This window comes from Lutra lutra, chromosome 9, assembly GCF_902655055.1.
Source record: "Lutra lutra chromosome 9, mLutLut1.2, whole genome shotgun sequence".
Taxonomy (NCBI): domain Eukaryota; kingdom Metazoa; phylum Chordata; class Mammalia; order Carnivora; family Mustelidae; genus Lutra; species Lutra lutra.
The window spans coordinates 82,347,268-82,372,185 of NC_062286.1; the positions used below are offsets into that span (position 1 = coordinate 82,347,268).

The 24,918-nt window shown below is 46.1% G+C and overlaps 1 protein-coding gene across 5 annotated transcripts in view; it reads left to right on the top strand.

The window, feature by feature from the left end:
- Positions 1–24,918, top strand: part of NPAS2 (neuronal PAS domain protein 2) — a 153,502-nt gene that overhangs the window by 8,758 nt on the left and 119,826 nt on the right. The window contains exon 1 of one of the 5 annotated variants that reach the window (XM_047745028.1): positions 140–283. The exons of the other annotated variants lie outside the window; for them this stretch is intronic. The gene's annotated coding sequence lies outside the window, so the exon portion shown is untranslated. Of the gene's footprint in view, positions 1–139; positions 284–24,918 lie in introns of those variants that run through there. 5 annotated transcript variants of the gene reach the window in all.

Sequence of the window (24,918 nt, forward strand, 5' to 3'; positions counted from 1 at the left end):
AGCTCTGGCCTCTCAGTTCATCTCAGGAGCCAAAACAGAGATGGCTGTTGAGCTCACCAAGGCTTTCATGGTCAGGGAGAGTTTTATTTTTATGGCTTCTCCTCCCTTTCCCTTCACAGCGATTGTCAGAGAAATGCAGGCACAACAGAGTTGCATGGTGGTTTTGAAGAGGCTTTATGATCTCTTAAGTTAGAGAACTTGATTTTGTTTCTAATCATATGTAGCCCTTAGCTGATAATCATCTCTTGGATTTATGGCTCAGGACAAACTGATTTCATTGGAGGTAAGTAAGCTCCTTGTTTCAGAGCTGTTTCCGGGACTTTCCCACAATGCTTCCGCTCCTGGCCTCCGTCTCTATCCTGAGTGGTTAGGTGGCCTTGTTCCACCTGGTCCTGAGATCATGGGAGCACTTGTCACACTTGCCACACTTGTCACAGAAACATTTCTGGAATTGATGGCTCACGGCCACCCACCAGGTTTACCAACCAAAGGAGCTGGAACTGGGTGTTGGCAGGTGGGGTGCAGGGGAGATACAGCTCATAGAAAACCCTTGGACTTCTTTACTTTTGTCTGATCAGGAAAGCCACCAGTTTTGGAGATTATATCTAGGGAAGCACAGAACCCCTCGATTTAGAGTTGTTACTCGGCCTTGATGAAAGCAGCCCCCTCCCCAGTATTATTATACATCCTGTTCTTCCCCTTTCTTTGCTGTCATTCACCACCACCCCCGCCAAGCAACCCGGCTCTTAGCTCCTGGCACCCTGCGTCCCTTGCCTGCTCTCGAGGGAGCCACAGGGGCTGGCCTGGCAGGGGCCCCAGCTGCCACTCTGTCGGTCCACTCTTGCTTGGACACAGCCACCAGAATCACTGCTCCTGTCCGTGTGTGTGTGTTATTCTCACAGCCAGGCTGGGCCCGGGCCAGGGCTGTGAGCTCCGCCCACCCCCTGCCCCCTGCCCAGTACCCCTGGCACCTCCTGTGAGGCTGGCGCCCAGGTGTGTGTACAGATATACACCATACCTGTTCCGGGCTGCCCCACGACAGATGGCACCCACTCAACAGTATCTAAGGAAATAGGATGGTGCCCTGCTCCCTCCACAGGACCTCAGACCATCTTGGGTCTGCCTCCCCACTTGGGGACAGCTCCTCCGGGACCCTGGCCCGTGAGTTCTCTAAAAACCTGATCCAGACACTCACCTGGGAGGTTTCCTGGCTGTTTCTGTCCTAACAGTTGTTTGCTCCTCCTCAGCCAGGGCCCCGCTGCAGGGGCCACACACTCTGGGGGGCACCATTCATTCCCCAGTGTCCCGTGTGCCTCCAAAACAGTCGTGCTGAGCGGCCGGGGATGGGGTGGGGCTGGCTCCCATTTGTGCCACATGCATATGGACTCTTACTCTTTGGGGCATGTGGAGTGATGCGGCAGGAGGAATCTGTGACCCTTCCAACTGTCCAGTGGGTTTCTTCTCTCTTTTATCTCCCAGTGAGTGGGCTAGTGGCAGTCTCTAAGCCTACAACAGGACTGTTGTAGCTAACCTGTTGCAGAGACCTGCGCTGGCCCCTTGCGGGCAAAGACCCAGGAGAGAGTGGCGGTGCCTAATGAAGGAGACACTGTGCTTCAATTTTTATTTCTTTTAATTTTTTTAAAAGATTTTGTTTATTTATTTGATATAGTGTGTGTATGAGAAAGAGCACAAGCAGGAGAGGGAGAAGGAGAAGCCGACTGTCTGATGAGCAGGGTACCCTGAGATCATGCTTAATTTTTAATTTTAAGGTTTAAAAAAAATTTTAAGTTTAATTTTAATTAAAAAAATTGTTTTTAAAGATTTTATTTATTTATTTAACAGAGATCACAAGTAGGCAGAGAGGCAAGCAGAGAGAGAGAGAGAGAGGAAGGGAAGCAGGCACCCTGCTGAGCAGAGAGCCCAATGTGGGGCTTGATTCCAGGACCCTGGGATCATGACCTGAGCTGAAGGCAGAGGCTTTAACCCACTGAGCCACCCAGGTGCCCCAATTTTAAAAATTTTAAATTTTAATTAAAAAAATTTTTAATTTAAAATTTTAAAAGAAGAACAGTTCCTTTTGTGTTCCGGTATCTGTGAGGTTGTGCCATGTTTGCGGGAGCTAGCTGTTCCGTGTGGCCCACGGTTTAACCCGTCTATGTGAAGTCTCCTGTTTCCGTCTTGCTGTGTGTCCAAGTACGTAGCTCTGTGAAGCCGCAGAGTCCTGTCTGTGCTACTGTTTGTGCATTAGGATGAACTTACTTGAGGCTCTGTTTGTGTTTCCTAGCAGCTTGTGTTTGACAGCTCTTGTATATATTGTTTATACGAGCTACCTATAAAAACACTCAGCCTTTTCCTCAACAGCGGCAGCGTTGACCCATGACCTGACCTTAAAGCACAGTGTGTGAGTGGCCGTCCCCATAGGGGCAGGCAGCATCTTAAATGGCTTGATGAAGACAGCTTGTGGCCTGGAGCAGGAAGCCTTGGCTCCCTGCCATGGTCACCATGGCCAAGTGACCTTGGCAAGTCACAGACACCCCAAAACTGAGTCTCTTCATCTGCCAAAGGGAGGTGTTAATACTAAACAGTGAAAAACAAGGGGAGAGAATGTCCATTACAGCGAAAAGTAGTGGTGCTATTTTTATCACTCGCTGCTGGGACTAGCTCTTCCCTCAGACTCCCCACACCCCACCATTTCCACCAATAAATGCCAGCCTCAAGGTGATTTCTTTTTGAATGAAGTGCTTGCTTTTTTTCCGACAAGGTACACGCTAGCAATTAAAGACACAATATATCCCAGTGTTCTCTTGAAAGCTAACGTCATGGGAAAAAGTGAAATACTCAGACTGTAGAAGCCAAACACTTACGATGTCTTGGCAGATGCTGGGGGGTTGCACACTTTGCTTTCAAAAGCTTTTGCCATTTTTGAGAACAAAGTAGCCTGATAACCTTTTGTATCTGAAAATTCAGTCTAAATCAAATAGACCGTGTGTATTCCTGTGGATTCTGATGTGCAGGGCCTCCCACCACGATAAGTGTGACATGTGCTATTTCTTATGACCTCTTGTTTTTTCTAACGAGGGTTGGCCTGTAGAATTAGGGCTCAGCTCTCACCGCCCTAGAAGGATCCTATTACTTTCCTCCTATGTCACGGTCCCCTAAGGAACAAGAAACAGCTGTCTTTCCGTGGAGACAGGAGTTTACTCTTTGGATTGGACGCACACACACACACTCACACTCACACACCCTGATTCTGGCTAATAAGTTGCTTTTGCAATAGAAGGAAAGGATCTACAATGGACTGTGTTTGTGTCCCCCTAAAATTCCCCGATCCCAACGTGATGGTATTAAGAGATCGGGCCTTTGGGAGGTGATTAGGTCATGAGGGTGGAGTCCTCATGGGTAGGAGTAGTGTCCTTAGGAGAGGAGGACAAAGAGCTAGCGAGCCCTGTTTCTGTCATGTGAAGACACAAGAAAAGGCCCCCATCTGCAACGAGGAAGAAGACCCTCACCGCGACCGATGGTGCTGGCACCCTGTTCTCTGACTTCCCGCCTCCGGAACCATGAAAAATAAATGTCTGTTGTTCAAGCCACTCGGTCTGTGGTAACTTATTACAGTAGCAGAACAGAGGAAGACAGGACTTCACTGTTCATCCAGAACAGCTTGGCTCATGTTTTCCAGATGAGCATGAGAGGCTCTGAAAGCCAAGCGGCCTCTCCCTGCTCCCAGAACTCGCAACTCCTGCAGTCAGGCGGGCCCACTGACCCATTCCAGAAGGTTCAGGGCTTCCCTTTTCTCTGCTGAGACCAGAGCATGCTGCCTCTGAGATTGGAATCCAGCCCCACAGCAAGAATGAGGCTCCCCCTGGCCTTAGCCAGTGTACTCAGCGCCCAGAAATCCTGGGAGGGAACACTGCAGTCCAAACAGCCAGCTCCCCCCACCCCACCATTGTCTTATCTCCCCCCGGGTTCGGCAAGGCTGCTCTCTGACAGGAGTACAGTAAGATAAGGAAACCAGCGTGCTGGGGCAGCCGGGAACAGGGAGAAACAAACACAAGGCTGGACACAGATTGTCCACTTTCACTTCTGGAACTCACTCATTCTTGTAGGCACTGACATCCGACTTCCTTCCAGATAAACAGAGTAAAAGCACAGCACTCCCTCGTGTCTGTGATGCAGAAGGAAATGCCTGTGTATTTGAACAACTTCGAACAGTGCTTCTCATGCATGGGGTGGGGGCAGGGTCCACAGTGGGACGTTCTCCCTGCAATCCCTAGTTTTGTTACTACCACTCCGGGGGCATCTCGTTGTCATTTTTCCCTAATAAATTAAGCAGCATGAACTATCATTAGGTCTAGGGGTCAAGGCGGAGCTGCTCTCACCTGGTCATGAGCTCCTTTGCTTCCACCGCAATCTCTCGAGGGAGCACTAGTCGATTCCCATTTTATGTACAAGATACCAGGGCTCAGAGATATTAAGTGACGTGCCCAGGGAACATTCAGAGCAAGAACTTGAATGTAGCCCTTTAAAGAAGGACCAAAAATAGAACAGCCCGTTTTTGTTTACTTTTTCTGAAACTCTCCTTCTAAGAGGATAGGACGTGTACGATGCAAAGCGAGCATCTTGAGCAGGACTTCCGTAGGTTACGCAGCTGTCTCAAGCAGGAGATTACTGTGTGGTGGCTGGGTTCGGGCTGGGGTAGAAAGCAACCCCGATTTGGTGTCCATGTTCAGCCCGGCCCTCGGGAAGTGCAGGCTGGGTGTCAAAGGCCGTAAGGGAGGAAAGCTGGCAGGAAAATCCTTGTCAGGCAAAATCATTATGCTGTTCCTTGCCATCTCTTAGTAGCTAACCTGCTTTTCAAAATTATTTCTTTGGCTGTAATAAGAACTGTTAAATCAGGACACTCCTTACATCTCTTCTCATTTTCTCTGGAGGCAGGTATATCTTTCTTCGGCAGAGAGCAACAGAGAAGTCAGCATGAAAAGTGGGGGCCACCATAGCACCCCATTTGTGAGACACCATTTCAGCTGAGTGTCATCAGCCTGAGGGCTTAGAAAACCAGCAGCTGACTGGTTTATGGAGAAGCCTCTCAGAAGTTATCACCTGAACTGCGTTTTCCCACCTTCATCCCCTGCCCATGCAAGTGCAAACCTCGGCGCTCAGTGTTCATTAAGGAAAAATCCATGCAGGCAAGATATTGAGAGTTTTGAATAACGGGGTCTGACTCCTGGGGAGATATCTGCCCACCCCCTTCCCTCCACTAGCTTTGGACCGCTGTGGGCCAAGGCGCTGGGCTTGTCTTGGGCGTGAAGCCCTGAGGAGCCCTGTTAGATCACTTATCTTTGTCTGTCTCCCTGCACCCAACACTGATGGAAGCGGAAGCAGAACCCCAAATGACCATCAGTAAGGGAATTCGGTCTGTCCTGTGATTGGCATACACAGGCGCGTGGACACAGAACCCTTTGGCTCGGGTTTGTACCACACCCACACCGAAGAGGCAGGAGGATTAGCCATCTAGCACCTTCTCAGAATGAGTGTGTTACACTGACCCAGTGAATCTTTTTTCTTTTTTCTCTCCAGAATCCTTGAATAACATCTATCTTAATTATTCTGGGCTGTATCTTGCTTCACAGAGTTCTAAACTGAAGAAACTGATTTGGGACGGTTTTCCAGCTATAGCTTACAGTTGCACCCTGGGCGATCATAAGGGGGGATAGAGGGGTTGCGATCCCTTGTTTTCATGGCCGACCATGTATTAATATGAGCAGGAATTAACTGTGATTCAAGGGCCACTTGAATTCTGATTGTGTAGGTAGGCTAGCCCATGTGAATTCCCTTCGTCATCCATTCCCCACATGCAGAATCAGCATCTCGGTTTCAACGTCTCCCTGGTTCTTCAGTGTTGCACTTCGTTCCTAGCATGAAGGCGCATCCTCGGGCCACAGGAGCAGGGCCTGGGAGAGGGGTCTGCAGGGCTTGGGAGGTATGGTGCCCCCCCCCCCCAGCTTTCTCAGATAGGGAAAAGTGTGTTTGGAAATAGGGAAGAAGTTTGGAAAGATGAGGCGAGGTCTGTAAATTTGAAATGTGGTCCTCCTCTTAGTTCTTGGGCAGACTTTTCAGGATCCAGAATTAAAAACAACAGCCCCTTTGAGCACTGGTGGTGGCCCTTGTATGGCTGATTCTAGTAAATTCTGATGCAGACACAGGAGTCATTCAGCTTGTCCCCACCCTTCCAGGGCTTAGTAGTGTTCTAGGGCAAACCTCATATCCCAAGACTTTTTCCGACCAATGTAGAAGCCTGAATTCCCTTGAATTCAGAGAGAGGAAATAATTGATTCTGATAACTCGGGCCCATGGTGGATCTCTTTTATATTCTCTCTCAAAGCTAGGCTATAAAATGCCATATTTACCCCAATGTCCTATTCTCTTTATTATACCTAACTACAGATTACCTTTCTTCAGATAAACAGTTTACATTTTGCTTTTGCAGTTTCCTCTTTCAGTTAACTATCAAGAAACTTCTGGGAACTATTTGGGGTTAGCTTCCAATCTGATTGAAGACAGACACTATCATCCTGGGCTTTGATTCTTATGACCGAGTCTCCGCAGGATGTGTCCTCTAGGAGAGAGTCGAGGCTGTGGAGCTGGAAGAGACTCAGTGGGGCCACCAGGGCCATCATTTTACAGAAGAGGAAACTGAGGCTGGGGCCTGGCAGTGGCAGAGCTGGGCCCAGAAACAGGTCTTAAGCCTCCGGGTATGAGGTTATCACACACCCTTCCCTGTGCCTCCCCTTATATTTCAATGTAGGTGCTGGTCATTTTACAAACAGGAGCAGGATTGTAGTTGTGAATTAAAAGACAGTACTGTGGGGCGCCTGGGTGGCTCAGTTGGTTAAAGCCTCTGCCTTCGGCTCAGGTCATGATCCCAGGGCCCTGGGATCGAGCCCCACATCAGGCTCCCTGCTCAGCAGTGAGCCTGCTTCCCCCTCTCACTCTCTGCCTGCCTCTCTGCCTACTTGTGAGCTCTGTCAAATAAATAAATAAAATCTTAAAAAAAAAAAAAAGATAAATGCTGAGTATTGAATTCTCCAGATCGCCACCCTTGGCTTAGCTTATTTTTAGGATTTCCATAAGGTATAACAATAAACATTTAAAATCTGCTTTTCATGGTTGTAGGCACTGATTTCACTTCTTTTCCTTAAAGATGAATTTCCATAGTCACTGGATTGAGATGGAGAGACCAGTGGCACCAGGACCAGGAGACCCCTGGTTGAGCCCCTTTAAGCCACGGGGAAGTACTTCATTTCTCTTTGTCCTCTGAGAAATTGAGAATATAAGCCCGCCTTCCAAAGGCATTTGTGTGATGATCAAGTGAGATCATTGAGGGTGAACATATTCTGAAAATTGTTAGTGCCTGAGAAGTGTAAGGGGACAAGTGACAAATGACAGTCTCATTCCATTTTAATTAAAAAAAAATGGGTAGGGGCATCTGGGTGGCTCAGTGGGTTAAGCCTCTGCCTTCGGTTCAGGTCATGATCTCAGGGTCCTGGGATCAAGCCCCACATCGGGCTGTCTGCTCAGCAGGGAGCCCACTTCCCCTCCTCTCTCTCTGCCTGCCTCTCTGCCTACTTATGATCTCTGTCTGTCAAATAAATAAAATTTTTTTAAAAATGGGTAAATGAAAGGACCGATCTATCTGTCAAAACATAAGAACACAATGCTTACACAGGGGTTCAGAGTTAGGCTCCTGCTGTATTCTTTCCCAGCTGTACCACTCAGGAAAGCTGCTGAAACCTGGAACCTCCCCATCCTCCCATCAGCTAGGGTTCTAGTAGTGGCTGCTTCATGCTGTTGGTCTGAGGATTCACTGGCATAGTCTGTGCAAAGCCCCTAAGATTGTGCCTGGTACTCAGTAAACAAGTGGTGCCTACTGCTTGTCACTGTTAAGTTTTCTTCAGTGAACATTTATGTTCATGCCAATTATACCTAAGAAAATTGTGGAGAAAGTGTTAAAAGAGAAAGAAGCAAACATATCCCTGGGTGGCTGGGATCTTGCTATAGGGCTGTATAGGAGAACGACCAGGAACAGTGGCTGGCTGCTTTGTCCATTGACTAAGGGTTGGAACATTCCATAGCCAGACCGATCCTGCAGAAACACACATACACACACATAATTAAGCCCCAGGTGCCGGGAGACTGGAGTGCTATCTCCCTAGGTATTTACCTCCCAAAGGGACAAAGCCCAGACCTTAGAGAACTCTCGGTCATAAAAGCCCAGACACATGGGACTCTCTGACTCCTGGGGCGATTTTACATTCAGAATGTCAAGGTAGGAACCCAGGGTCCTTTCCATCTCATCTCCAAGGAGCAAAAGTGTCTCTTCCTCCTTTCTGGACACGCAGAGAGAGAGGCAGCTACTTTTCCCCTGTGCATAAGCAGAGAACATCCTTTGTCTTCCATCCCTCATCTCTGGGGTTCAGCCAGCACGCACGTAGAGTGTCTCCATAGGCTCTCGTCACCTTGCCTGAGGTCTAGGGGTGGGCACCGATGCTGCAGCGTCCCTGGCTGTTGGTCTGAGTGTGAGTGTCCCTACAGAGCCGTCTCATGTTTCTGCAACATCCACATACATGAAGTACATAACTGTGCCAGCGGGCAGCATCTCAGACCCTGGATGGTTTGACAAACAGGCCACATAACTGGGCACAACACTGTGCCCAGAGTAACCTATGTCCTGTCTCTGAGACATGTTTAAGGACAGCACAGCCCACAGGGGACATTGGCAGGACCAGGAAGCTGCAGGCAGCCTCTTCCAGTGTCCCTTCTTTAAGCAAAGACACCCCCCCACACACTGGTACATGAATAAGCTGCCTTTTTTACAAATTGTAGCTGGATCCTTTTACAGAAGAGTACAGTCCTAATGAAAGGACTCTGTCCCAAGCTATTCCTGGAAGAAGTGGAGAATGCTGGCGTCTCCTGGCGTTTCCGCTTCTGATCAGCCTCATCTGGGAATTTAATCCATTTTCTGATCAAAGTCCAAAGTCTCTGTTTTGTTCGAGCTTTAATCGTTGGTTGTAAAGACTCCTTGCTATTGCATGCACACACATTAAAATCGGGTTACAGCCAAACAGTGATTTGGTTCTGAGGCCTGGGGCATTGGGTAGGAAAAACACATTAGATAAATAGACAATCACACCTTCATACAGGAAGAGACTCCCATATTTCAGGTACCAGTTAACAATGTTTTCAGCATGTTGGGAATATTTTATTCTACACGCTGAATTTTCTATAGGCTGAAGGCTATGTGTGAATGGTTGAAATGGCCCCAACCCGTGTTTTCTCTCATTTATTTTTAACACTTAGTGACGCAAAAGAAGAAAAATGATTTAAATTCAGATGCTTTCCAAACTCCAGTATGAACTTTCACTTCTTTGTGATTAGAAAAAAAAAAGTTTCCATTTCTTTAAGGAAGCAGATAATATATTTGTGAGGCCGGCTGAAGAATCCCTTTATAAAGGAAAGTGGATGAGACTTGGGAAGGACTTACATATCAGGAAGCCCGCTCAGGACTTCCTTTACCTTACCCATCAGTGAATTGTTCGGATGGGTTGAAAGATGGGAATTGCTGTGTGACATCCCATACCAGACCGAAGCAATTCCAGCCCCACTGTGTGCTGGATGCCACTGAGGGACAGATTCTAAGCCCCCTGGGGGGGCTCCGGGGCCTTTGGCTCAGGATGTTTAGAGGCTTGGGGGCTCAGATCAGCCAGCATTTTGATGACTCTCCTTAACCATGTATTTCATACTCAGAGCATCAGTTTTCAGAGAGTTAGAAGAAATAAGGATACATAAACTCTACTGAAAAGTTCGCCTTTCTTTCTCCTGGCAACACAGAGGAACCTGTGATTATGAAATGATTTCGTATAATTCCCCATTAACTTTACAGGTGTCGAAGATGTAGGGTAGAAGGCTGACATGCGTAGGTCCCAGGGTGCATTTTGAAACAAATCCTTTGTAATGCATTGCCTTTCCAATGAGCTGTTAGGTTGATGAGTGTAGGGGGGAGTTTCTGGTTGTTTTCATTCTGGATCAGGGAGTAGTCACTAGTGATGCTGTCCAGGGAAGTCATGTATACGAACTGAAAGTAAGAAGAATGTCTTGTGGTTGTACATATTGGTCTCATGTAGGTCTAACATTTTCCCCAGAGCAGTGGTTGACCCTTTCATCGAAATGAATTTTCCTCTGGCTACTCTGGCTCAGGAAGGAGATAGACAGGCAAGGATGAGGAAGGCATGAGCAACACAGGACTGTGGAAATACACGAGAGCCAACCAGACGAGATCCAGCAAACTCTGTTTCTGCAGAGCTGACTAGAACAAGGGCGTCGGCCACCCTCTCTTGCATTTTAGCAGAGACTCAAGGGCAGGCAGAGGACAGGGGAAAGTCTAGAGTGGAGGCAGGGAAGGCCCCCCGTGTGCCCTGATGGGGGGCTGTAGGCGTGGGGAAGCTGGAGGTGGGCTCCAGAAGGTGATCCATTAAGGGTCTGGTAGTTCCATAGGTGGCAGTGGGGGATGTTGGAAATCAGGGAAGTTACTCATTTTTACTCAAGTCTTGGCCATTTGGGGCTGATCATTACAGAGGCTGTTGGTTGGCATTTTGGATTATGGCTAGTGGAGGTGGCCTGATTTCCTGCAGTTATGACGTGGAGGTTGCAGGCTGGCTTCCCAGGCTGGGGACTGGAGATAGCACTGGGTTTCCTGGCCAGGTTGCTGCAGGGTCGGGGGTCAGAGTTCTGTTTCTACATATGGTCTGGCCATTGTTTGTTTGTATACTTAAGATCTCAGGACCAACATGGCGCTGGCTGAGAATAAACAACTGACCGGCACCGGTTAGCCTGGGAGCTCCTCAGGTTGTGTAGCTCCCGGGCAGATAGTGGGCACTGAGAGTGGTCCAGTGTTCACCAGCAGGGCCCTCCCTGCAACCGTCCGTTTTCAGCTGCACACTTGGTCATGAGGCACATGGACACCAAAGTGTTTGCGTGCAGAGAGCTCCCGAATGCCATCCTTAAACTCGGACTTCACGTTAGTGAACCACTGGTCTGAGGGGCATACTGCTTTATTGGGCAGCAAAGCCCCATCCTGGTTTTTAATAGTGACTGGCTGTCTTCATCATCCGAGGACTCCCTACAGTGGAAGATTCTCGTCTGTCTTGCTTCACGCCTGCTCTCGGCCTTGACATGGCAGAGGTTTTCTGGCCAGGAATGAAGTCTTCCCAATCGCTCTGATAATGTCCTTCTTTAGTCATTTTCTTGACACCTATCGGAAGTTCAATGTCATGGCCTCCCTGTCCTGGGCACTGTGTCTGGCCTGAGGCTAATGGAGGCCAAGGCCAAATGGCTTGGCAGTGTTTGTACCAGCCCTGGTGCCCGTCGCTGTGGTCCCGACAGCCCCCGGGGTGTTCTTCTGAAGGGGGTCCCCCTGACCCCCCAGTTTATTGTTTGTGTGTTTATTGTGTGTTTAACATTATTGGTAGTCAAAGGGGGCATTAGAATCCTTCTTTTCTAGAATTCAAGAATAAAGTTTTCAGAGTTTAAAACATTAAGTTTTACACAAAATGTGTCTAAAGTATCTAAGTTTATAAATAAACTCTAAAAATATTATGTAGGGTTTTGAAAGACATCTGCAAGTTTTGAAGACGGGATGGTTTTAAACAGGCATTTCTTCTCTTGCCTTTGTGTGTGTTTGTACTTTTAAATTAAATGACATCCTCTGAGTGTAGGAGTTAAGTCAAAGCTGTCAAGATTTATTTTTCCATCCTAATAACAACCCTTGTGCCATTGACTACCAAGAATAACAATGAGCCTTTTTTTAAGCTAAAAAAGTATTTATTTTCGTCTCTGAAAGAACAATTATTCATGTCCTTAAGTTATTTAAGGTATTTTTATGAATTCTATGAATACGTCATTTTGAAGTTCAACCACACAAAATAAAAATGCCTTATTCATAGGCCCTCCACCTGAAATATTTGGGTCGGTGGGTCTTGGCCTTTCAATAATAATTGCTAACACTTAGGAAGGACTTTGATGTGCCTTCTGCTGTTGGAAATGCAGTGACTATACTAACCCATCTGCTCTGCTCTTTATCCTCACTTTATAGCTTGCAAACTGAGACCCAGAGAGGTTTAGTCCCTTGCTCAAGGTCACATAGCCACAATTTGGACCTGGGCCATCAGACCATTGACCCTGGGAGGGCCCACTTGCATGCTGTTGAAGCATCTCCCTGGTTTCCTCCTAAAACATAAGCTTGGACAGAAGAAAAATATATGTTTATATCTCAGAACCCTTTGTACTTTTGGAGTATAAGACATAATGATGGTCATTAGGCTCTTCCCTTGAACTTGGCCCGAGCTGCTGCTAATGTGCTACCCATAGGCAAATTTAAGAAAGACAGGAAGAATTATGTGAAATTAAAAAAAAAAAAAAAGAAAGAAAGAAAGAAAGAAAGGAAAAACAAGGAGGAGGTTGGTGGTAGAAGTATTTTATGATTATCTTCTGATCTCTGTTGTTATTATTGTTGATCTTTTGATTAAATTGGTTTTAGCAGACATTTTTTTTGTTTACTGCAATGAAATATTTAACACCCCACTGTCCACTGAACTATCCACTGAAAGATGGCTACAATGGCCAGGTTCATGTTGTATATATTTTACTGATCAATTAATAGGAAGAAAAAAATGTTCAAATCCGAGGAGCTGATGAGTAACTCCTCAGCAAGGTATGATGCCCTCAGGAGGCGTGGGTTGCTTTGGCTGAAACATAGTGAGACTTTCCCGAACACGTTCACATTCTGCATTCATCTCACAAGGAATCAGAAGGCCTCAGCAGGATATGAAGACCTTCAGAAAGAAGCCAAGAATAGTGTAGAAGTGCCTCCTTTTCGGGCAAGAAGTGGCTGATGTAGTGACTTCAAGGACCACTTTGGTTCCTGCTGTGTTTGGGGAGTGATACCCGCAGATAAAAACGCTGTGAAGATGGGCCCTCCTGTGTCGGAGAGGAGAAAACAAAGGATTGATGAAGAAGGGGAGTCCCTGGCACATCTTTTTAAGTTTGATGGATCTAGTCTCTTACAGAAGCGAATGTCTTCGAGGACTTTCTCTGGCAAGGGGGAAGCACAAGCCCAGGGAGAAGACTGCACAGGACTGAGGGCTCGGATGCCTGACTGGGCCCAGGAGGATTCAGCCTCAGCCAGGTTCATGTTTTTAGGAGGATTGTTATGGATTTTGCGAGAGTCCTGATTACAAAGTCCTGTGCATTCTTGATGGTTTGCTCTATCCCTATTTTTTTTATAAGCCTTGTTTTTTTTAGGATGCAATTTTTGAGGATTTTATAATGTTCTAGAAGAAATGTCTGCATCATACTTGGGAGGGTAATGTCCTGAGAAGTTCTTATAGGAACAGAGACAGGTCAAGATCTGGATCAGAACTTGAGTTTTTGCCACTCTGGACTCCAAGGGAAGTCACAAAGGATCTCAAGAAGGAAGAGATGGACAGTCAAAAGAGAATTCGCAGAGCCTCAGATACCCTACATAGTGTGGCATAGAGCTAAGCCAGGTCACCGTAAAACAGTCACCTCTGGGCCTAGAGCATACACTGTTTCTCTGAAGCATCCTGTTGAATGACAGGAATATACACATGCCATCTCAGGTGGGAAAGTGATCTTTTGCTTAAATGTGTGGGTGTTTAAACGGTTACCTGCATAATCAGAAAATACGGGGCCGGAGATACCTAAAGAGGACATTTCTCTCTAGTCAGAGACTAGATAGATCTAGAGCTGGAAATTATTTTAGATTTGACATTTACATTGTCAAGAAACTTTCCCATATGTCCAACAAGACTTTCTATTTAATTTCAGACTGGTAAAAATAATTCTATTTGAGGGAAAAGCTTGTTGTTATTGTTTGTCCCGAATTGCCCTGACACCTGTTCTCTGCCTTGAGCTGCCTCACCATGAGCCCCAAGTGCCCTGCTGTAGGGTAGAGCCAGTGTATGGCTGGGACACATCAGTACACAGGGCCCACTGTGGCATGTCACCCGACAACACTGTCCATACATCAATCTCAGGAGCATGGGATTCCCATATGTTTGAATCTAGGTTAACCTGAGTTTAGAGACTCACTGGGGTGAAGAAGGTAGTCAGTTTCTTTCCCCAAGTACTGCTCCATGAGCAAGATGCACTTTTTCCGAATGATTCTTCTAGAAGCATTTATTTTAGCTGATGTGGCACCTCAGCCTAAAGTCAGCTCCCCTTTCTCAGGTTTGATTGGTAGTTGAGTATAGGACTAAAAGTAGTTAAGGGACCCTAAACAGTGTCTTCAAATAAACTGTCACCTCCCTGCTTAATTATGACCACTAATAAATCCTGGAAAGGAGAGGATAGTGGCAGCAGGTCCAAGGGTGGGCATAGTTGCCAGCAGAGGCCAGCTGTGAATTCCAGCCCCATTGCCCATTAGCTACAGGAATTTGGGCACTTGGTGTCATGACCCTTGGCTTCAGTTTGTTTTCTCAAAGAGACTGAAATATAGATGTTCCCTACAGTCCCTTCAGCTCTAAAATTTCTGCCTCAACTATATTCAGATCGCAACATTATTATAAAGTTATTATGAATGTGACTTTATCGTATTTACAAAAAGCTATAATATGTTTCCTAATCATCAGTAGAAAGAAATTAAAATTGTTGAATTCTCTTTCTTTAATATTTTATTTATTTATTTGAGAGAGAGAGAGTGAGAGAGCATGAGCAGGGGTCAGTGGGGGAGAGGCAGAGAGAGAAGCAGACTCATTGCGGAGCAGGGAGTCCAATGCAGAGCTCAGTCCCAGAACGCTGAGATCATGATTTGGGCCAAAGGCAGATGCTAACCAGCTGAGCCACCCAGGTGGCCCTAAAATTGTTGAACTTTTAACTTTGCTCTAAAGCCATGTTGTGGAAGTTTTCAGGTACCAGGAGTTTTTTCAAGGCTAAAATTTGTGGAAAAGAGGTTTTGAAAAACTGGAGAGTGGTAGGAGGGAAAGAGAGGGAATATGGCATAAGTATGTCCCCATCAGAGGCTCCACTATCTGTAAGAATTTGATGTAAGCTAAAAGAGGCCCCACGAGTTGGTGACAGAGGGAGAAATTACACTGTAATGTTGGGGAAGGTAGTTAGTCATTTTGAAAAACAAAAATCTAAAATTTCACATCTTCACTTTACCCTAGATAGCCAACTTGAATTCCAGATAGATTTAACAGTGATTTTTTTAAAGTAGGAGAAAATAGAAAAAGAAACATTTGTGAAACTTAAGTAAAGAATTTTCTATAGAAGAACAAGAAGAAGTTGCAAAATATTGACAGATTTGATTTAAACTTCTGTGCTTCATAAAACGGCAACCAAAATGTAAAGACAGTTCACCTGGAGAGGATACTTGCTGAAAAGAATGAAATCTTCAGTGTAAGGGAACCTCTAGAAACAGACTTTATACCTAAGACTCTAATCCAGAATTTCTCTGTTTCTGGCCCAAGAAGCACTTGCATGAGAATTAGCTAAAATGATAGATCCCCCCCACACTGGATGTTTCCGCCCATTCTTCAGCACGCTGAGATTGAGATCCATTGCCCTCATTCTGGCAGAGCCCATTCCTTCCTGTGAAAGCACAGAAGAAGAATGACATATGGTTAACAGGAAAATGGTTGGTCTCTTGAGAAGTCGAGGAAGTGCAAATAGAAATGATGAGATCGTTTTTCATTAATCAAGTTATCTTTAAAAAAGTCGTAAATGGTCACTCCTAGGGATGTGAAACGTGCTTTCCATGACATTTATGGTGTTGTGTATAAGGAAAGCCATCTGCAGGACGTGTCAAGAGCCCTTTACATCTTCATGCTCAGATGTGAGCATATGAGCCCTATAATTCTACTTCCGGGACCTCCCCTAAGGGAGTAAAACCAACTGCTAACCACAGTGTTGTTTACAGCAGCAAAAAGTTGGAAACGGCAATGTCTAAAAAGCTTGGTGTGGTTGAATCAACCCTGAGCGGCCACTGGCTGGAATAATTACAGCTATTAAAAGTACTATTTCTGGAGACTACAGAGTAACACAGGAAAATGCATGTAACATTCAGTGAAAGAAGGACTATACGAAGTTAAATCTGTAGCATGATCTCAACTGTGTAAAAGGCACCTGTACTTAGGAAAGGAAATGCAAAATATCAGTCAGGGGTGGTTGCCTTTGGGTCATGAGTCCATGGAGGATTTGAAAGGTTTTTATTTAAAAAAAATTTTTTTTAAACTTTTCTGGGTCCTCCAGGTTTTTGAATGACTAAGTATTCTAACTTATATGTGGGGAGGTGGGAACATACTCAAAGATGGTCTTCAGTCCTACTGCAGGTGGGCTCTGGGGGAGGAGGCTCAGGGAGTCCCACATTATCTCAGGTGTGCTGGCTGGGTAGGTACAGTTGTGCTCCCATTTCAAAGATAAGGCCCTGAGACTTGGGTGGGGTGGCTGACATGCCTTAGGTTCCTCAGCAAGTAACAGTTTTTGGGAACCCAGGGAATGATGACCACTCCATTTTGAGGCAAGAATTTTCCCCATGGGACTCTACCCACCAGTCTTAGAATATGGCTTAATTTGACAGATGTTTGCAACTTCCAGTGACTTAGGGCGACCCATTCAGACCCACAAGCCTGTCCTCCTGCTGAAGTAGGGAAGAAGGGACAGTGTGATGGGACGGTTTGAGGAAGGCACCCAAACTAGTGTGGCTGTGGAGAGATGGGAGGGGCTGTTCCCTGCCTGACAGCTCCCCACTCTTTGCAGCTGAAGGACAATAATAAGCCAAGTAGAAGAGCAGACCTCTGTGGTCTGCTCTCTCTAGAAGTGTCAGACCTGGTGGGCTCATGCTAGTTCTCTGGCAAGGGAGTTCATTCAGTGGGTAAAAAAAAAACCCATCCACTAATATCTCTATATGAATCTCACTCATTATTTTTCCATATCACTTAAAACATTAAGCACACTGGGGGTGCCTGGGTGGCTCAGTGGGTTAAAACCTCTGCCTTCGGCTCGGGTCATGATCCCAGGGTCCTGGGATCGAGCCCCGCGTTGGGCTCTCTGCTCAGCGGGGAGCCTGCTTCCTCCTCTCTCTCTGCCTGTCTCTCTACCTACTTGTGATCTCTATCTGTCAAATGAATAAATTAAAAAAAAAAAATCTTAAAAAAAAAAACAAAAAAAAAAACCATTAAGCACACTGAAGCATTAATTAGCGTGCTGAACTTCCTGAGAGAAGCAAAAATCATTTGAGCTGTGAATTTTAATTACCTATCTTGTAAACTCCTTCGAGGTAAAGAAGCCCTGTCTCCTTCCCCATCGACTTTCAAGGGGACTCCTTGATTTCATAAGACTATCCATCCATCAGAACTACAGAGAGTGAACTATTGTTCACTAGTTGTTAAGCGTCTGCTTTCGGCTCAGGTCATGATCCCAGGGTCCTGGGATCGAGTCCCATATTGGGCTCCCTGCTCTGCAGGAGGCCTGCTTCTCCCTTTCCCACTCCCCCTGCTTGTGTTCCCTCTCTCGCTGTGTCTCTCTCTATCAAATACATAAATAAAATCTTAAAAAAAAAATAGGACGTAAATTTAAATTTACATTTATCAGAATTCTCTCAGTCGGTCATCCTCTGTGATGGGGTCTAGACACGTTGGGCTTTATTTACACAGTCCTCCACAGGGTAGCTCACCAGGGCTCTAAGTGGCTATGTCCTGGGTGACCGTGTGTGCCATCATGCCGGGAATAACCGTGCAGATCCCACGCAGAGGCAGAGGACATGATTGTCATCTTTGTGTTTATAACCTCAAGGCCTGGAACAGTGTCCTTTTGTACTCAGTTGCTTCTAAAAGGTCAATGCTTCAGAATAGGCCTTTCATACATTTCAGAAGGAGGCCAGGGAGACCCCATAGTGCCAAGATAAATTCATGGTACTGCTCTGCTTCTCAAGGCAGGATGTGTGAGAGGGAAAATGAAATAAGACAATAGTCACGTGGGGAGAACAAAAGGGAAAGAGCTCACCTTTCTGGCACGCATCTTTCCACTGGATGGAGGTGTGAGGGCGAAGGTCGGAAAGGCAAGCGGTGACCTGTGGAGGGAATAGGAGATAACGCAGCCCTGAGGAAATGTAAAAGCTGTAATTCCTGCCTTTTGAGGCTCTCAGTGGGCCCTCTGTGGCCCAGGCTGCTGTCTCAGAGAGAGCCCAGGGGCATGTTGTGGGAGATTGTGGCAAAGGGCCAGGCGTGTGGCTTGGCCCAAATCATGACTTGCCTAACGAGAGTGGCTAAAACACAACTCGAATTAGCCTGAGCAAATGAGAGAACGTGCCAGGAGGATAGAGAGTAGGTGCAGAATCCAGGGAGGAGAGACCCACACTGGGGCCTCAGGGCTTGGGACTAGGGTTGACCTTGGCAGCTTCATGGTCCCATCCTGAGATAGTGACTAGGTCATTATTTGCCCTTCGTAATTTTGAGACGGAAGTTTAGTCTGTCTAGATAAGCCCAGTCTGAGGTGCCTGGGTGGCTCAGTTGGTTAAAGCCTCCGCCTTCAGCTCAGGTCATGATCCCAGAGCCCTGCTCAGCCGGGAGCCTCCTTCCCCCTTTCTCTCTGCCTGCCTCTCTGCCTACTTGTGATCTCTGTCAAATAAACAAATAAAATCTTAAAAAAAAAAAAAAAAAGAAAGAAAGAAAGGTCCAGTCTGTCTTACCAAGCAAGACCTAGACTGTGGCCCAGACTCACCCAGCTAGAACCACATCAGGTTCAGGGTGATAACAGTGACTGACAGATGTCATAGTTTATGTTCAGAATCTCATTCTTGGATCCCTTCAGTGAAGGTTCTCAAGACTCCATTAAAACCACCAGCATTCTGGGGCACTTGGGTGGCTCAGTCAGTTAAGCGTCTGCCTTTGGCTCAGGTCATGATCCCAGGGTCCTGGGATCAAGCTGCATGTCGAGCTCTATGCTTGGTGGGGAGCCTGCTTCTCCCTCTCCGCCCTGCTCTTGTTCTCTCTTGCCATCTCTGTCGCTATCTCTCTCTCTCAAATAAACAAATAAATATAAAAAAACAAAAACAAAAACCCACCAGCATTCTGAATTACTTTGTTTCAGCTCTTACAAATTATTTTTATACCCCGGTGTTGACTCACCAAGCATTTAGTCTACAACCCAGATGTGAGAAAACATTTCAGAGCTTAATCAAAATGGGAGCTCTCTGCCTGCTTACAGGTCTCACTCCTGCCCCCTCCCATTCATCTGTTCTTCCGTCCCTTCATTCAACTAGTGGTTACAGCCTCTGGTATGAGCTACTGACTGGGCTGGGTCCTGGGAATGCAACAGTGAGATGGCCAGGGGCTGTTCCCCAAACTGGTGGGTCTGCTACCAGCTTCTGCTCGCCTGCACATCTGATGTATCAGTGGCTCTAAACCAATGTTCCCCAAAACTCTTGCAGGAAGAGTACGATGCCTCGTATGGAGAGTCTCGGGATAGGCAGCCAGAATGGAGGGGCTGAGGACACCAGCAGGGGCCCGTGCGACTCCCCTCTTAAAGGCCTCCTCCGAAAACCCCTATTTAAATCACCCAATCATGTTCTCCAAACATGTTTGAGTTATTACGTCTTCCAGTAATACATTTTGGTTAGCTGGATTAGAGCTAAGATCCCTACTTAGTCAAGCAAAATTAAGGAGCTTTTCCTGCAATTGACATATTGAGAAAAATACATCCAAAACCAAACCACAAGAAAAACCAAAAAAAAAAAAAAAAGATCCAGCTCTGTCTGGCTCCTCAGGAACATTCTCTCTAGGACAGGCATTAGACTTCAGGTAAATCTCCTCTGGACATGTAAATAACCAGTAAAAACCAGGCAAGACTGTAAATTAGTTCATTTGGTTGAGTGACGAGAACGGTTTCATTAAGCGATTGCCCACTTTCGTGAGCAAAACCTCCCAATGCTGTCTGCCCTTAATGGAACGAAATTAGTGAAGACTTGAGGTGTAGGAGAAAAAAAAAAGAAGATATTTCCCCTTTCTCCTCCTTCAAGACCATCTGAAACTGACTTTTTAAAACTCCATGTTTTTAAGGAGAAAAAATGGAAAATAATAACACTCAGCAGAATTAAAAATTAAAACCACTTAGGGGCGCCTGGGTGGCTCAGTGGGTTAAGCCTCTGCCTTCACCTCAGGTCATGATCTCAGGGTCCTGGGATCGAGCCCCACATCGGGCTCTCTGCTCGGCAGGGAGCCTGCTTCCCCCTCTCTCTGTGCCTGCCTCTCTGCCTACCTGTGATCTGTCTCTCTCTGAAAAATAAATCTTTAAAAAAAAAAAAAAACCACTTAGCACACTCTGAGTACAACTCATTGTGGTTCTTAGTTGCTCGACAATTAGAAAATCAGAAGGTACAAAGAGAAAACCTGTATATATGTGTGTGGGGAGGGAGGTTCAGAATCATAATTAAAATGAATCGAAAGTAACCCTCCCTGTGGCTAGGGGACGACTGAGCCAGAAGGAGAGGAAGACCTTCTGGCTGGCAGTTGGATGATCGTACCCTCCCCTTGTTGGTCTCCTTATAAGTCATTAAAAATTTCAAAGAAGGTAGTAAGAAGATGCCTGGGTGCTGAGGAGAGCCAGTGCTGGAGAGTAGCAGGGTGCATTGTTGCTGGAATCAGGGTAACCTGGGGTAGGAAGCACAAGGTCATTCCCTAAAATCTCCTTGTGCTTCCACGCATCGGAGAACGTGATAATGAGAGAGGCAGCCGGTGGGCCGTCACTCAGTGTGACAGCTGCCCTTGGATGTGGCCACTGGGCTTCCTGGCTCCCTGCTTGTCAAGGTGGGACAGACCAGAGCAGGCCACGGCAGTAAGATGGTAAACTGCAGACACAGGCCCTTGGGCTTTAGGGTCAGGGAGTGGCCTAATATTAAGAGCCCACTGCCTCGCTAGTGGAAGCTGGCCAAGTAGGTATGATCGTGTGCACTTGAGTACCCGGGTTGGAGGCCACCTGCTGTCTGCTACAGGTGGGCCGTACTTCGCTCTCCCGTTTGGTTTTCCTTTGGTATTACCAGGTTACTTTATGCCTCTGATACAACCACTCATGCATGTTTTCTCACCTATAATATGTGGTCCCCTTTACATCTTTTTTTTTTTTTTTTTTTTTTTTTGAGAACTTAAACTCCCTTCCTCCCTGCATTGAAGCACAAGCGTGCTGCCTTCAGGCACTATACTCAGCTGTTATCTGTTACAGGGGAGCTGGAAAGCCAGTTCTGAAACTTTCTTTAGGAACCTGGAAGAAAAAGTTGTTCCTCAAAGGAGGAACCGATGCCATGTTAAGAACATGAGACTCATTCAGTGTCAACTAATACGTTGGCGTGATGGGTCTAGAAAAGAGGGGGGATTAAGTCACCTCCATTGCTTCCTATGGAGGCTTTTGCTGCAACTGACAGTACTTGTCACGATAAAAGCGACAGGTCCTCTGACTCAGCCTCTGCCTTCCTGGGCTCAGGGTGCTGCCCACATTTAAAAACTATGACTGAGGGAAAGTGAGACCTAGAGAAAGAACGTGCTTTGCCAGGCTATCAAGTGGTAGTCATGGTTAGACTTGAACTTGGATCTTCTCTTTATTGCAGATGGTCTTTCTCCCTTTTGTCCTCTGCTTGTACCTTTAAAAATGGCAGAGGAAAAAACACACCACTTGCTTGTATTAATTTCCTCTGTGCAAAGAAAGCACCGTCAAACCAAAATTTTGCTGTGTGAATATCTGTTTCCAGTTCTCTGCGTTTCCCCTTTCTTTACAGAGAAGGCTGGACTGGGGCTGGAGCAGGACTGGAAGACTCAGGTGTGCTGGTCAAGGAGCCGTTTAGGAGAAGGTGGTGGGGAGCCTCCAGGACTGCATATAGAAATTAATCACAGAAAAAGACATCATTAAGAGCAGATCTCACAGAAGGTCCCAGGGTGACTATTATGTGAAATTAATTAGTACTTATTTAACTTTTTTTTAAATCACCTTCTTGGTACTATGAAAATCGTCCTAATTACCGACATCACTTGTTTTAAGTCATTACAGATCATTATTTTCCATGTCACTCTGTGCGTGGATTTGAATAGAACAGCCCCTTCACCTCTGTGGGTAGTTTCCCCAAGTGGTAACATGTTTGGACAAACAAGGTCATTCCCTGAAACCCCCTTGTTGGAAGGTTGGCAAAATCAAGGTCTCAAGGAAAGAAGATATTGGAGTAAAATAATTGGCAGTTTTGCTGGGACTGGGTCACCAGGGGCCTGATATCGCCTTCTTTAGCATTTGTCCTCGGTGTAATGGGAAGAAAACAAAGGTGTGTTTATTTAACCTTTTTATTCTGGATCATTTCAAACTTGGAGAAAAGTTGCAAGAATAGAACAGCTAGCTTTCATATATCCTTCTCTAAGAATTCCTGTTCATATTTTATCACACTTGCCTCATCACACTCTGTATTTCTGTCCATATTACTATTTGTTTGCTAAGCATTTGAAGATAAGCTGCTGATGTGGGCTGAAGGACACTTTCCTGTATATCCTGCATACAGTCATCAAAATAAGGCTGTTAACCTTGACGCAGGCTTTCCTTCTCATCCTCAGGGGCCATTAAAATGTTGTGGATTGTCCCTCTAATGTCTCTGGTGGATCTAGAGTCCAGTGGCCTCTTCCATCTGGGACAGTTACTCCTTTGTCATGACGTAGACATTGTGGAAGGTCACATGCCTTTTACTTTATAGAATGGTCCTCCATGTGGATTTGTCTGATGTGTGCTAATGATTAGATTCAGATTGTATAGTTTTGGCAGGAACACTCCGTGATGTAATGTATCAAGACCATGCTGTCAACTAGTCCCATTACTAATGAGGTTAGCTTTGATCACTTGATTAGGGCAGCATTGCCAGCTTTCTCCACCGAATTCTTTTTTCCTCTTAATAAGTATTAAAAGATACTTTGAGGCTAGATAAATACATTGTTTCCCATCAAGCATTCACTCACTAGGACATGCTCACTCAGTATCTTGTTTTTTGTTTGAAACAGTCATTACTATGGTAGTAGCCAAATGCCCAGCTTGGAATTTCTTCATCCCTTATACATGTATTAGTGGGCAACCTACTTGAAGGAGGAGCTTTCCTTCTCCTTCATTCATTCATTCATTCATTCATTCATTCCTTTGGATCAGTTTGAGATCATGGATTCCTGATTTATTCCATGGGTTAGAATTACATTTTTGGCACTCAGACTGTCCCAGGCTTGGTCAGCAAGAGCCCCTTTAAGCTGGTCTTTGATATGTCCCCATTATTCTTTGAGCACATATTACCCTCTATCACAATAAGATGACCCGGGTTCAGCCTGTCCTTTGCCTGCTCCAGCCCTGGAATCAGAGCAGTACATGGAAGGGCTCTGAGCTGAAGAGTGGCTTGCTTTTGTTGGCATTTAAAAAATAGTACTGCAGCTGCCCCTTGAGAGTATTGAAGGGAGAGGCGAGAGCCGAATCAAGGAGGCCCCTGGGAACAGGGAGGCCACTTCCTGTCCTATGCGGATGGGAGGTGAGAGTGGATTCAAGGTAGATTTGGAAGCTAGAACTGACGAGCGTGTAACGGTGGGGTGTAGGGAGGATGAGGTAGGGGGTGAGAATGAAGTAAGAAAGGCAAGGAAGGGGATGAGCTCTTTTGGCAGGAAGATAAGTTCTAGCTTGGACCTGTGCCATGTCAGCGTAGCAGGGAGGGAGAAGGCACAGGGAGACGCAGGAGTCTGGAACTCAGGAGACAGGCTTGGCTGGAGACACATGTCTGAGAATTGTGAGGTATCATACATTTGAGGGCCTCTTCTAGAGGTTTTGAATCTGGCCCTACTGGCTAGAATAGCTTGGCCTGCTTGCTTGCATTCTGCCTTATTTTCATTTTGCAGCTTTCGGCAGGCAAGTGCTTGGCATTTTCACACATATTTCAAAGCTTCAGGGCAACTTTTCTGAACTGGCCCTTGATCCATTCTCAAGAAGGAAGAGGGCAAGCAGATGTCTTCCCTGTGGTACCCCATGATCACCCAGCCCCAGCAGACTGGGGAAGGTGTCCATTGTCATTGCCACACATTTTTTGTGTTGAGGGATTTGTCCTGCATGACGTATATGTTAAGAAGAAAGAATATGTGTATGTCTTTATATGTACATATGCATGTGCGTGTAGATATATGTGTATATGTATATAGTACTTAAAATGTTTGCTGTTAAAAAATACATTATCACAACATTAAGATTGACAAGAGATTTTCGAAAACAGAATGTAGATAAAGAATCCATAATAAGGAGTCCATAATCCTGGCACTACCACAGCGGTAAAAGGAGGGTAAAAGGAACAGATCAGAAGAACACATATCAACCAAGAACGGCCCCAGTCAGGACCGCTGCCCAGCAGATGCTTGCACGTGAACACACAGCGTTTTTGTTGCCCAAGGCTTGCTCCTCAGACCATAAACCCGGGATCTGGCTTTCATGCATTAAGTTCAATCATCTTAGTAGATATGGATGTCATTTGTTTTGGCATTTTTGCTAATGTTTTTGGAGTTATATTTGCCTCTAAATCAGAAACATCTGGTTTTACTGATATTAATGGGGCTGCTCTTAACTTTTGCTTTTGTCTGAAAAGCCAAGTTGGGAGCTATCAGTACCTCTTACTCTAATTTGGATTTTAAATCCAGGACCAGCAGTAACCATGACCTGGCATTGGGGGAGGCCGGCCGGAAAGCCAGAGCCACATCAGGTGGTGCTGCTGTTGGCGGGGCGGTGGTGACATGGTGCACCTGGCAGTGGAGGGGTGTGGTCATGTAGATCTCATCCCACCAGCTACTGTCCCAAGCCTTCCCT